We start from the raw sequence: 14,250 nt of genomic DNA, 5'->3' as shown, positions 1-14,250 counted from the left end.
GAGTGAGTGAGAGAAAATCTTACAAATGTTGCCACCAAACAAACCACTGAATCTATTCCACTTCATATTTCTGCAAATATGGCAAATTTTTGTTTGTTTCTTTCTTATTTTAATGGCAATAACAAGGTGGTCTTTTATTCTTTGAACTTGCAAATGTTATGTCACGCTTTATTAATTATATGGGGTTACAACCATTTTTCACTTGGTTATGGCTCACTTTTTTTCTTTTTTTTTTCTCTTTTATGGAATATTTCATACACTTTTTAATACATGTCATGTGTTAAGATTTTTGCCATTTTTTTCAACATCCACGGTATTGAGTGATTATTGATTTTTTACTCTCTATATCTATTTTTCACACTAAAAAGTAAGGACAACTACGAATTTGACATGAATTAACAAACGGAGCAGCCCACTAATTGGCAAGACTTGCATTGCATAGAGAGAGCTCAGTTTCATGGTTTGAAGAGCCACCAAAATTTCTAATGGATGCACTTTTTGAGGATTGTAACAAATAGGGTTTTACGGATACGAATCTAAGGGGGACGAAGGGCGCTCTATTAGTGACTAGGTTCATGCTCCCACTTGAGGCTTGCCTAATCCTCTAGAACGTAGTCTAGTTTTTCCTATATTTGTTTACTTCACCCTCATTATTAATAAATATTATCCTTGATTCTATAAATAAATAAATAAAAAATTAAGGACAACCACAAGTTTGACATGAATTAACAATGTTAAGATAGTCAGACAGGTTTTCTCATTAAGAAAAAAAAAGATAGTAATATGGGTTGCTCTTAATTTTTCATGGCAAGATATCAAGGATTGTGAAGGCCATGGTTCACATTTAGAGCATTACTATCAGCCAGCCTTGGCCCGGGCAGGAGGGGGCCCAAGCCCCAGCTCGATGTTCCAGGGAGCTTCAATAGCCTGGGCAGTTGGTGGGCTCCACAAGCCTAGGTAGGCTTGAAGGCAAGAACAGCTTGGGCTATTGCCTGGGTTTGCTGACGTCAGTGATGACATCAGCAACAACAAAAAATCTAAAAAAATACTAAAAATTTCAGAATTTTTTAAAATAAATACTTAGTCATATTCTTCATTTCCCACACCAAAACTGTGTACAAATTCCTCTCCTCATATCTCATGTGAATAGTGATTGCCCTTGGGTTGACACGGCAATAGGTGGAAACACCACAAGCCTTTTGCAAGGGCTGTTGAGAACACTCAGAAGAAACTATAACACACAAGCTTGAATGAAAAGTTCTTAATTCATTGATAACAAATTGCAGGCTTATAAAGCCTTTTACAAAGAGATAAAATCAAATAACAGCCCACGTTTGCAACACCCTAAAACGTGGTAACAGACTAACAGGAATTCGTTAAAAACACAAACAACTAGTCCCTAAAGAAAAGGACTTATTAACAGACTGATTAACTAAAAGATCGAAATAATAGACTGTTAACCTCTAATAGTCTATCATTCCCTCCCTTAAACTGTATGCAGAATGCATTCAGTTTATATTAGGAACTTCACACACACCCAGCACACTACGAAGCTTCAAAAACACCTCCAACCTGAGCGGCTTCGTCATAATGTCAGCTACCTAGTCTTGAGTATTACAATGACTCAAATCAATCACACCATCTTTTACCAAGTCGCGAAGAAAATGAAACCTGATGTCAATGTGCTTGCTGCTACCGTGAAGAATAGGATTCTTGGAGAGTTTTATGGTTGATCTGTTATCAAACAAAATTGTAGTGCATTTCTCCTGCACATAACCAAGCTTCTCTAAAACTCTTCTTAATCAAACACACTGACAAGCGCATGAGGCAGCAGTGATGTACTCAGCTTCAGTGGTGGATAAGCTAACCATAGGCTGCTTTTTGGATGACCATGACACCGCTCCAAAACTAAACATGAATACACTCTCCGAAGTACTCTTGCGATCATCTACATCTCCATCAAAATCACTATCTAAATAGGCTGTGAGTTGCTTACAGCCTCATTTCTTATAGAAAATCCCCAGACCAGTCGTTCCCTTCAAATATCTAAGCAATCTTTTCGCTGCCAACCAATGTTGCTCTGTAGGACACGACATGAACCTGCTAATAAGACTCACACCATACATCAAATCAGGTCTGGTTGCAGTTAAGTACATAAGATTGCCAACCACCTGCTTAAACACACTTGCATCAACCTTAGCTCCCTTCTCGTCCTTTGACAATTTGCAACCTGGAACTATGGGGTTCTTCACCAAGTTGCTTCTGGCCATGCCAAATATTTCTAAAACTTCATGAGCATACTTTCTTTAACACACATAAATCCCATCAGAATTTTGTAGTACTTCAATCCCCAGAAAATATCTCATCTTTCCCAAGTCAGACATGTCAAATTCTAACATCATCGACTTCTTAAACTCTTGACACATGCTCATGTCATTCCCAGTAAAAATTAAATCATCAACATAAAGACTGACAATTAAGAGCTTACCTCCTTCCTTCGACTTTGTGAATAGGGTGTGTTCACAATAACACTTTTCGAAGCCTTCTTTAGTAAAATAGGCCTCAATTTTGCTGTACCAAGCTCGTGGTGCTTGTTTGAGGCCATACAACACCTTATTCAGCTTATAAACCTTGTGTTCCTCACCCTTCTTCTCATATCCCTAAGGCTGTTGGACAAACACTTCCTCACTAAGCTCACCATGCAGAAATGCGCTCTTCACATCAAGCTAAAAAATACTCCAACCTTCTTGAGCTGCTAGGGCAATTACCAAACGTATGGTATCTAATCTTGCAACTGGAGCATAAACTTCTGTGTAATCAATCCCATATTGTTGTGCATATCCCTTTGCCACAAGTCTAGCTTTGCACTTGTCTATCTCACCACTTTCATTGAGTTTTGTTTTAAAAACCCATTTAACTCCAATGGTCTTCACTCATTCTGGTAGGATAGTCATATCCCATGTTTTGTAAAGTTCAATAGCCTCAATCTCTGTATTCATGGCATCTCTCCATTTCTTGCTCTTCACAGCTTCCTCGAAACTAATGGGATCAACTTTTGTGAGAATCATCATGGCACTCAAGTCTTCTTCTTCTGACAAACCATCTCCGGTTTCATAATCTTGCATCCAAAATGGAACTCGTCTTGCCCTCCCTTCAACTGGACCCGAGGAATTCCCATCACGTGATTCACTGGAAGGTGAGCTGGTGCCACTTGAACCAGCTCCATTTGTGCCATTTGAGCCAACTTTTTCATTCTCGTTAACTTCTGCTCCAAGTTCCCCTTCATCATCTTCTTCTTCACTATTATCACCCCAATCTAACATATCCGAAGCCATTTCTTCCCTGCTCATGTCCCAATTACAACCTTCGTTCTCCTAAAAAACAACGTCCCTACTAACAATTATCTTCTTAGAGACCGGGTCAAACAATCTATAAGCTTTTGACTCATCGCTCACTCCCAATAAAACACACTGAATGCTTTTGTCATGCAACTTGATTCTTTTCTGGTATGGTACGTGCACATGAGCCAAGCACCCAAAAACTCTGAAATACTCTACTGTAGGCTTCATACCACTCCATGCTTCCTCTAGAGTTCTATTTTGCACAACTAAAGTAGGGCACTTGTTGAGGACATGCACACACCATCTCACAACTTCTTGCCAGAAAGCCTTTGGAACCTGCTTCTCAGTGAGCATACAACGTACCAAATTCATCACAATCCTATTCTTTCTCTCGACAACTCCATTTTGCTGAGGAGTATAGGCTGTGGTTAATTGCCTGGTTATGCCATTTGGCTTACAAAACTCCCCAAACTCATTTGAGGTGAACTCACCACCTCTGTCAGTCCTCAAACATTTAAGCTAGGCACATGTTTCCTTTTCAACACAAGCCTTATAACTTCTAAACATGGTAAAAGCCTTTGATTTTTCATGCAAGAAGTAAATCCAAGTCTTATGACTAAAGTCATCAATAAAACTCAAGAAATACATCTTGTTGCTGTTTGATATAGGCTTTATAGGGCCACATATATCGGCATGTACCATCTCCAGCTTCTGTGACACCCTCCATAGACTTCTTTTTGGAATGGATTCCCTGTGCTACTTTCCAACCAAACACGTTGTGCATAACTTTGCAGGAGTTATAAGAGAAGGCAAACCACTGAGCATCTTTTTATATTGAAGGGTTCTCAACCCTTTGAAGCTTAAGTGTCCGAATTTGTGTTGTTAATATTATGTTAACTCGCAATTGTACGGGGCAATTAGTAGTATAGCAAGACAAGTACGAGGTCGTACCCACGAAGACTGAGAAGTTAAAACTAGTTATGTACTTAGATTACCAAATTCAAGAAAGTAGGAGGTTATGTCTAAAACAGAATTTAAAACAAGAGTGGTTGTGATTGTTGAACAAAAGAAGCAAAATGAAATTGCAAACAAAAACAAGTAAACAAATGTAACAAAGAGTGGTTTTAAGAGTTGGAAAACAGATTTTGAGACTAGGGCATTCGAATCACCATAACAATTCAATTCTGGGTTATAAAGATTCAAGTAACAAGTCTAATTCAGATTCAAAGATTGATTCTAGCTAAAGTATGATTAGGCCATGGTGTTTGGTCCTAACCTTGTGTTCCTAATTCCCTAATTTGATCATTTGTTGTCTAACCTAAAATTAAGCATTAGGAACCCATTAAGCATAGAAGAACATTTTAAACAACCAAGTATGTATCTAATCCCTGTTGTCGAATGTCCATACATACTCTTCCTATTCATAGTTCAATTCGAATTAAAGCATGGTGTATACTCTTAATTCAAACCAAGATAGTTAACAAACAAGTTCTAATGGTGATCAATCATTCACCAATAGATCCCACCAGAAGCCCTAGCTCATCTTCATGTCACCATGACCAAGCTTCCAACCAGAAATGATAGCTCATACCTAGCTCACCATGACCAAGCATCCAACCAGCACATGCTGAGGTCAGCATAACCAGCAACTTCAAGGGCTTACAACTTGGGCTTCTCTTAATCAAATTAGGACTTTAAGCACTCGAAATTGAAGTTCAGAATGTCTTCTTTCCAGACATATGTCATTTGGGCCAATCCAAGGTCTGAGGAGGAAGTTAAGGCCAAAACAAATTGCTAACTCATTTTGCGCGCTGATAAAATCCATCCTGAGCATGGCTCTGTGTTTGCTAGGTAACAGACTCCATATTTATCCAATGTGGCTGAATTTTGGATATGTTATAGTACACACCCATTGGAACAACTTTCATGAAGAATGCTGCCTCATCCGAGCTGTGTAGGTTGCTGAAACAAAGCTTGCAATATGACCTACGGAACTGGACTGGCAGGGGGCTGTAGCCAAAATGAGTTTGTCTTTTAAGCTCTTCTTCCATTCATCCAAATTAGGCCTTAACATGCTTGAATTGCATGAATTATGCTCTCTTGCTCTATTGGCCTACAAAACACACAAAAGGAGGGAAATAATTTAGAATTATAGGAACTAAGCAAAAGAAGTAAGTAAATTGGGCATGTATATGTATGAAATTATGAGCTTAACACACCCCCAAACTTAGATTTTGCTAGTCCTCGAGCAAAACAAAAGAGAAAGAAAGATAAAAACAAAACAAGAAGTTAACTAGACCACTTTCGTAGGTAACTCGATTGCATTGAGCGTATGCAACAAGCCTTTAAACCTCTAGGCATCCCTAGTAGGAGGAGTTGTGTCTCCTGAGGGTTTAACAGATACGATACCCACAAACGTTTTTCTAACTCTACAAAACAAAATGGTTAGAAAAACAACTTTGAAATCAACTAATGAAAATGAAAGAAAGTTTTAGTCATACCTCCAACACCATAGAGTTGCCAAGATAGGTCATCAATCAGTGTGTACAAGTGGAAGCTATAGCTCAAAGGCACACAGTTTCAAAGCAAGCACACTCAAACCTTGAATAGAGAACATGCTTCGACTCTAATTCTCACAGATAACACTCAATCACTCAGAACCTATGTTTTAATTCTCTCAAGAAAGCATAAGTGAGTGTATGAAATAGAAGCACAAATTTGGTTAGATCTCATGAAAGGAATTAAATACTAAGAATAGAGATACACACATACTTACCAGCACCCATGAATACATCCTCAAAGATCAGCTAGGTCTTTCACAATGTTGTAATGAAAGGCTAAGGTTTAGGGGAAATGGAAGAATTGGAAGGAAAAACAAATAACTTAAGAACATACCAAGGTTGCATGCTTCATTAATCTGCAAGGCATCATTGATTTAGATTGGCATGGCAGCAAACTTCATGGTATCTCCTGGCATAGACTTTATTTTTCACACTTAGATCAAATCGAAACACTTTCATCTTCGTTGATTTGATCTGCATCTTCATTAACTTCATTGCACAGATTCACATCATCTTTATTTAGGTACATGGCTGCAACTTCCTTGCTTCAAACTTTATCTTGGCACACCTTGGTATATTTCTAAGCTATAGGGTATGGCTACAATAGGTCAAGTATCTCAGATTGAGATACAAAGGTAGGGAAATGATGAGGGTGATAGAAGAAAAGGCTTTAAGTGTTTGGCTTCAAGAGGGTTGATGGAACACACATATAGGTAGGGTGAAAAGAAAGCACATAGAATGGTTATGCACACATAGCCTAGCATCACTTCAATGAGTTCATTCATGAATGAGAGCAAGCACATGATATCTGCAAAAGAGAATCATCCTTAGTATTCAATCAAAATGGAATAATGAGATCAATTAGAGTGAATTGAAGAAAATAAGTATGGATGAGAAATAGAACACTTTAAACCCTCTCAAGAAAGCAATTAGGCTCGATATAGCTCACTAGGGTAGTCTCCACTATTTTCCTTCAAGAATTTGAGCGTGGTACTTTAGCCACCAGAATTCTAAGAGCAAAAGCTTTGTGAAGTGCAAAATTCTGATATGAAAACCTCAAATAGCAGCTCCATAGCATTGATTGTATGACATTCTTTAAAAAAAAAAATAATAATAATAATAATAAAAAATAAAAAAAATAAAAAAATAAAAAATTGTGACAAGAGAACGAAAATTGAAAACACAAATGGATAAGAAAATTGAAATTGAAAACCTTCCCCCCAGACCTGAATTGAACATTGTCCTCAATGTGAAAGCATACAAAAGATGATTGAGAACAAACAAATGATAAAGGGAAAAGTTTAGAAGAAGGTTTAGGAAAAATAAAAAATAAAAAAAAATGAATATATAAGCAACTCATGGATGACCAGTTAAGGGCCTCAGAAAACACAGCCAGGGGATCCGGGAAGGTTGGAGGGGTCACAATGGTCCCGCTTAAAACCCAAACTTCTTAGACACCGAAGGTGTCGCCTAAAGAACTCCTAGACACTGTATTGACGGAAGTGCTCACTGGAGTTACCATAAGTTAGCTCATATGAAAAATCTTTTTAAATTTTTAAATTTTTAAATTTTTTTTAAATTTTTATAAAAAAAAAAAACAGAAATTTAAAATAATAACAAGTAAAGAGAAAGGATTGAAATGCTCCCCCTTGATGCGATTAGGTCGATTGCTACCAAGCACTTTCTTCTTGAACACATGGGTTGCCTCCCAAGAAGCGCCTTAGTTACTGTCTTGGCAAGACATTGTGCAATCAGCTAAGTTGATGGTACGAAGGGAAGTTGATCTACCACATGGCCAGTTTGGATGCCAGCTGAAACTCCCTCATAGAATGGCTTTAAACGTTGTCCATTTACTTTGAAAGTCGAGCCATCTTTAGGGTTTTGAATCTCCACAGCTCCATAGGGAGAAACATTGACCACGGTGAATGGGCCTTGCCATCTAGACTTCAATTTTCCTGGAAAGAGACGCAAACGTGAGTTAAACAAAAGAACTGACATACCTTTGGAGAACTCTTTCCGTTGAATGTTTCTGTCATGGTAACTCTTGGTTCGTTCTTTGTAAAGCTTTGCATTCTCATAAGACTCATGTCTAATTTCTTCCAATTCATTCAGCTGAAACTTTCTTGCATGGCCTGCCTTGTCTAGATCAAAATTTAACTTCTTGATGGCCCAAAAAGCATTGTGTTCAAGCTCCATTGGCAGGTGACAAGCTTTCCCAAACACAAGACGATAAGGGCTCATTCCAATGGGAGTCTTATATGCTGTCCTATAAGCCCATAATGCATCATTGAGCTTGGCTGCCCAATCTTTCCTTGTATTGTTCACCACCTTCTCCAGGATGTGCTTAATTTCTCTATTGCTTATTTCCACTTGACCAGAAGTTTGCGGATGATATGGTGTAGAGACTCGATGGGTGATGTTGTACTTCTTCATGAGTGCTTCGAATGGCTTGTTACAGAAGTGGCTGCCTCCATCACTAATGACAGCCCTTGGAGTACCAAACCTTGTGAAAATATTATCCTTCAAGAACTTCAGCACCACCTTATAATCATTGGTTTTGGTGGCTATGGCTTCCACCCATTTAGACACATAATCAACAGCAACAAGTATGTAAGTATAACCAAAGGAAGATGGGAATGGTCCCATGAAATCAATACCCCACACATCGAAGAGCTCCACAACAAGTATGTTATTCAATGGCATTTCATTCCTGCGACTTATGTTCCCCATCCTTTGGCACCTATCACACTTAACACAAAAATTAAATGCATCTTTAAATAGAGTGGGCCAAAAGCAACCAGATTGCAGAATTTTAAGTGCTGTTTTCTTAGCTCCAAAGTGACCTCCACAGGCCAATTCGTGGCTATGCCTAAGTATGCTTTCTTGCTCTTCTTCTGGAACACATCTTCTGATGAGTTGATCCGGGCAATGCTTGAATAAGAAAGGTTCATCCCATACATAATGTTTCACCATGGAAAAGAACTTCTTCTTATCCTGAGAAGTTAGATCATTTCTAAGAACACCACAAGCAAGATAATTAACAAAATCAGCATACCATGGCTCTTTGACTTGGGCAGCATATAGTTGTTCATCAGGGAAAGTCTCATTCAAGGGTAGCACAGCTCCTCCTTTTTCTTCAACCACAATTCTGCTCAAATGATCAGCTACCACATTCTCACATCCCTTCTTATCTCGAATCTCCAAATCGAATTCTTGCAGCAAGAGAATCCATCTAATCAAGCGTGGTTTGGCATCCTTCTTAGTGAGCAAGTATCTAAGGGCTGCATGGTCAGAATAAACAATTACTTTAGAACCAACAAGGTAAGAACGAAATTTTTCTAAAGCAAAAACCACAGCAAGCAACTCCTTCTCTGTTGTGGAGTAGTTGATTTGAGCATCATTCAAGGTCCGGCTAGCATAATGAATCACATGGGGCAGCTTGTTCTTCTTTTGACCTAAAACTGCACCAATAGCAAAGTCAGAGGCATCACACATTATTTCAAATGGTAAAGACCAATCCGGAGCTATGATAATAGGGGCTGAAGTTAGCTCCCTCTTCAAGGTAGAAAAAGCTTCCATGCAAGCTTCATTAAACTCAAAAACAGCATCCTTAGCAAGGAGATTACACAATGGCCTTGTAATGCTTGAGAAATTTTTGATGAACCTTCTATAGAATCCAGCATGACCTAGAAAGCTTCTAATTCCTTTAACAGAGGTAGGGGGTGGAAGATTTGAGATGAGGTCGATCTTGGCTTTATCCACTTCGATTCCCTTGCTTGAAATCACATGGCCTAGTACAATGCCTTGTCTCACCATGAAGTGACACTTCTCCCAATTCAAAATCAGATTTGTTTCCTGGCATCTTTTAAGCACTAGAGACAAGTGGTGAAGACAATTATCAAAAGAGGAACCAAAAACTGAAAAATCATCCATAAATACCTCAATGAATCGTTCCACCATATCTGAAAAGATTGACATCATGCATCTTTGGAAAGTTGCTGGGGCATTGCATAAACCGAATGGCATCCTTCTATAAGCAAACGTACCAAATGGGCATGTGAATGTGGTTTTCTCTTGGTCTTCCGGAGCAATGGGAATTTGATTATAACCTGAAAAACCATCAAGAAAACAATAGTAAGCATGGCCAGATAAACGTTCAAGCATTTGATCAATAAAAGGTAAGGGGAAATGATCTTTTCTAGTGGATGTGTTCAACTTCCTGTAATCAATGCAAACTCTCCAACCAGTGACAGTTCGTGTAGGAACTAGCTCATTCTTCTCATTCTTCACAACGGTGATTCCGGACTTCTTTGGAACAACTTGCACAGGGCTCACCCACTTAGAATCTGAAATTGGGTAGATGATTCCTACATCGAGTAGCTTTAAAACTTCAGCTCTAACCACCTCTTTCATGTTGGGATTTAGCCTCCTTTGGGCATCACGAGATGGTTTGCTGTCTTCTTCCATTAAAATCCGGTGCATGCACATGCTTGGACTAATTCCTTTGATGTCTGCTATGGTCCACCCAATGGCTGTTTTATGCTCTTTTAGAACTTTAATTAAGCTCTCTTCTTCATGTGAGGAGAGACCTGCAGCAATTATAACAGGGAGAGTTTCGTTAGCACCCAAATATGTATATTTAAGATTATTGGGAAGAGGTTTAAGTTCTAGCTTTGGTGGGATGACAATGGATGGCTCCACTTTCGTGGATGATGGTCCAAGAGGCTCGATTGGTGGCCTAAAGGATGGTGGGTATGGCGGAAACACTTCTAAGGCAGCTACCACTTCTTGGAACACCGGTTCACAAAGATCTTCCTCTTCTTGTGTTAAGACAGCTTCTAGAGCATCATTAGACTTTCTCTGCAAAATTTTGGAAGAAACCTCATGATCCACAACATCAATTGAAAAGCAAGAATCAAGAGAGATAGAAGGTTGAGATAGAGCATTAAGCATTTTAAATTCAACAGTTTCACCCAAAACAGTCATGGAGAGGGTGCTATCTTTCACTTTGATGATTGTGTCTGCAGTGGCCATGAATGGCCTGCCTAGGAGAATGGGATCAACACAATCTCCATTTGGATTGTCTTCCATGTCCATCACTACAAAATCAGCAGGGAGAATTAGTGTATTAACTTGAACTAGAATATCTTCTACAATACCTTTTGGATATTTTATAGAATGATCAGCTAGTTCAAGTCGCATTGAAGTCTTCTTCATCCCTTCTAAGCCAAGCTCTTGATAAACTGAATATGGCAAAACATTGATGCTTGCTCCCAAGTCCAACATGGCTCTTCCAACCTTCTTGCCTCCAATGTTAATGGGAATGTCAAAGCTGCCAGGATCATCTAGTTTTGGTGGAAGCTTCCTTTGCAATACAGCACTTACATTCTGGTCGAGCTTTACTCCTTCATTTGGAGCGAAATTGAGCTTGTGAGTTTTCAAGTCCTTGATGAATTTTCCATATGCAGGAATCTGTTCAATAAGATCAAGCAAAGGCAAATTGATATTAACTTTACTCAAAATATCATAAATCTCTTTAAAAGCCTTATCTTGCTTTGCTTTCTTAAGACGGCCTGGAAATGGAATCTGTGGAACATATGGAGCGGGTGGCACGTATCTATCTTCTTGAAGATGTGGTGGCACAAATTTGTCATCCCTTTTATGCAATTGGAATTGATCGGATTTCTGAGAATCTGATTTGGCCTTAGGAGCAGATTGAGAAGTTTTGAGTTGTTCTCCTTCCGTGGCCATGGTCTCCTCCTCTTCATTTTCTACAATCACAACATCATTTGAAAGATTAGAATCATCTTTATTATCAATGATCTTACCTGATCTGAGCACATGAATGGCCTTGGCTTCTGGGTTCTTTGGATTGATCTCAGTTTGGCTTGGCCATTTCCCAGGCACTCTTTGAGTTATTTCAGCAGCTATTTGGCCTAATTGGACTTCCAATTTGGAGATGGCAGCTTGTGTAGTTTGCTGAAAATTGGATTGGTTGATTGCCATCTGCTTCACTATATCTTCCAATGATGATGATGATTGTTGTGGCCTTTGGAATGAAGGGGGATTTGCTTGATTCTGGGTATTTCTCCATGAAAAGTTTGGATGATTCCTCCAACCTGGATTATAACTTTGAGAGTATGGATCATTTCTTGGACCTTGGTTGTAGGAATTTACCAACTTAGCTTGCTCTTGCACAAATTCTGGATATCCAGCCCCAAGTGGACAAGCTGTGGTAGCATGGTCATGAGATTCACAAATGCTACACACTTCCTTCGGAGGGCTTCTTGAGTTTAATGCAAGAAGAGCATCTAGCTTTTGTTCCAGTTTTGAAATCTGCACACTAGAAGCATCATTAGAACCACTAATAACACGTTTACCTCTTGTATCCGTATGTTGGGTCTCCATTGCTATCTCCTCAAAGAGTTCGTACGTTTCTTCTGGAGTTTTGGTTTTAAAAGAACCACCTGCAAAATTGGTGACTATATTATGACTAGAAGGGGTTAGTCCTTTATAAAACATACGCATTTGAAGCTTCAATGGAATCCCATGATGAGGACATTGGTTGAGCAACCCATTGAATTTCTCCCATGCTTCACAAAACGATTCATCATCTTGCTGTGCAAATAACAAGATCTTGTCCCTAAGCATGTCGGTCTTTTGCGTGGAGAAGTATTTTTCCAGGAACTTCTTTTGAATGGCAGACCATGTAGTGAGTGAACCAGGCTTCAAAGAATTCAACCAATACTTCGCCTTATCCTTTAAAGTGTATGGAAACACTCTCATTCGAAGTTGATCTTCTGTCACACCTGTCAAGGGAAAAGAACTCACAACATTAAAAATATCCTTTATATGAGTCAATGGATCTTCATTAGGTAAACCATAAAAGGAAGGCAGCATATTAAGATGAGAAGATTTAAGCTCATAATTTCGAGCTACAGTGGGCAGCAAAATGCTTGAAGGAGATGCTGGAATTGTTGGGATATCAAGTTCTCCCATGAACTCAATGGCAGCCATCATTTCTTCTTCTTCTTGGTCTGAACTTGCTTCCGAATTTGAAAGTGAAGAACCGGGAAGTTCAGTGTGGAGAGCAAGACTTGTAAATGTAGCAAGAGCTTGCTCTTTTGCAGTTGACAACTCCCTTTCTAGACGATTCTGAATTTCAGAGGTCACTCGTCTGGGTTGCAATGATGGTCCTGCGTTCAAAGATCTAGAACGTTGGAACGAAGACCTCACTTGTTCAAGTAATGGATTTTTAGACATAAACTACCTGAAACAGAAAATTAGATTAATTAGAAACACTAAAAAGAATAGGGTAACCTTGGGCACATAACCAGGGAAGAACTTTCGTTCAGTCCCCGGCAACGGCGCCAAAATTTGTTGTTAATATTATGTTAACTCGCAATTGTACGGGGCAATTAGTAGTATAGCAAGACAAGTACGAGGTCGTACCCACGAAGACTGAGAAGTTAAAACTAGTTATGTACTTAGATTACCAAATTCAAGAAAGTAGGAGGTTATGTCTAAAACAGAATTTAAAACAAGAGTGGTTGTGATTGTTGAACAAAAGAAGCAAAATGAAATTGCAAACAAAAACAAGTAAACAAATGTAACAAAGAGTGGTTTTAAGAGTTGGAAAACAGATTTTGAGACTAGGGCATTCGAATCACCATAACAATTCAATTCTGGGTTATAAAGATTCAAGTAACAAGTCTAATTCAGATTCAAAGATTGATTCTAGCTAAAGTATGATTAGGCCATGGTGTTTGGTCCTAACCTTGTGTTCCTAATTCCCTAATTTGATCATTTGTTGTCTAACCTAAAATTAAGCATTAGGAACCCATTAAGCATAGAAGAACATTTTAAACAACCAAGTATGTATCTAATCCCTGTTGTCGAATGTCCATACATACTCTTCCTATTCATAGTTCAATTCGAATTAAAGCATGGTGTATACTCTTAATTCAAACCAAGATAGTTAACAAACAAGTTCTAATGGTGATCAATCATTCAAACAAGCATGTTAACTTATAAGCATAATGAATAAGAACATGAATCATGAATCAAACTTGAAACTCCAAACTTATAAACCCAGAATATTCATGTTAGGTTACATCGAAGCCCTAGTTATGGATTTAGCTACTCATAATGGAAAAGAGACTTGAACAGAAATGAGAAAACATAATGAATACAATAAGAGTAGAAAAACCCTTTTTCTGAAGTTCTTGCGGTGTCCAAGGCTTCTCCAAGTGCTTCTCCACTTCTAATGCTTCTCCAAGAGCTTCCCCACTTCTAGAAAGATGTATGAAGGATATGGAGGTGATTTGGGATGAGTTTGAGTGAGTGGT

The 14,250-nt window shown here is 38.7% G+C and overlaps 1 non-coding gene and 1 pseudogene across 1 annotated transcript; one reads left to right on the top strand and one right to left on the bottom strand.

Annotated features, from left to right (window-relative positions):
• Nucleotides 1-1,601: 1,601 nt before the first annotated feature.
• Nucleotides 1,602-2,270, bottom strand: LOC148293864 (secreted RxLR effector protein 161 pseudogene; annotated as a pseudogene).
• Nucleotides 2,271-12,446: 10,176 nt separating this feature from the next.
• Nucleotides 12,447-12,553, top strand: LOC148293863 (small nucleolar RNA R71). Its single transcript, XR_015836856.1, has one exon. It is a non-coding gene; the product is annotated as a small nucleolar RNA R71 (small nucleolar RNA).
• Nucleotides 12,554-14,250: the final 1,697 nt, after the last annotated feature.

Source organism: Prunus avium, chromosome 6, assembly GCF_965620075.1.
Source record: "Prunus avium chromosome 6, drPruAviu1.hap1.1, whole genome shotgun sequence".
Classification (NCBI taxonomy): domain Eukaryota; kingdom Viridiplantae; phylum Streptophyta; class Magnoliopsida; order Rosales; family Rosaceae; genus Prunus; species Prunus avium.
Note: the sequence above shows the minus strand (reverse complement) of the source record. Positions and strands in the feature narration are given on the sequence as shown.